We start from the raw sequence: 515 nt of genomic DNA, 5'->3' as shown, positions 1-515 counted from the left end.
GCTACTTGATAAAATCAGCATGGTACTGGCATCAAAATAGACCTGAGGATCAATTGAAAAGATTAGAAGACACTGAAGCCCCTACGAACACACTCAGCCAAATTATCTTTGACAAAGGGGCCAGACATACTCACTGGAAGAAAGACCGCTTCTTTAATGGTGCTAGAAAAACTGGCTCTCTACATGCCAAAAACTCAAACTTGACCCAGGGCTATCACCATGCACTAACCTAAAGTCAATATGAATTAAAGATCTAAACATTAAGGCAGAGACACTAAATCTCCTGGAAGAGAAAGTAGGACGAACAGTTGAAGACATAGGGGAAGGCAAAGAGTTCATGGACAGAAATCAAATCGCACAGGAAACAGTTGAAAGAATTAACAACTGGGACCTGCTCTTACTGAGAAATTTTTTCATGTCAAAAGGAATTACCAACAAAGTGAAAAGGCAACCCACAAATTTGGAAAAAATCAAGACAAATAAGTACTCAGACAAATGTCTGCTCTCTAGAATCT

This window comes from Octodon degus, unplaced genomic scaffold (genome assembly GCF_000260255.1).
Source record: "Octodon degus isolate 3935 unplaced genomic scaffold, OctDeg1.0 scaffold02123, whole genome shotgun sequence".
Classification (NCBI taxonomy): Eukaryota; Metazoa; Chordata; class Mammalia; order Rodentia; family Octodontidae; genus Octodon; species Octodon degus.
The sequence above is the reverse complement of the archived record's forward strand: the minus strand, read 5'-3'. Positions refer to the sequence as shown.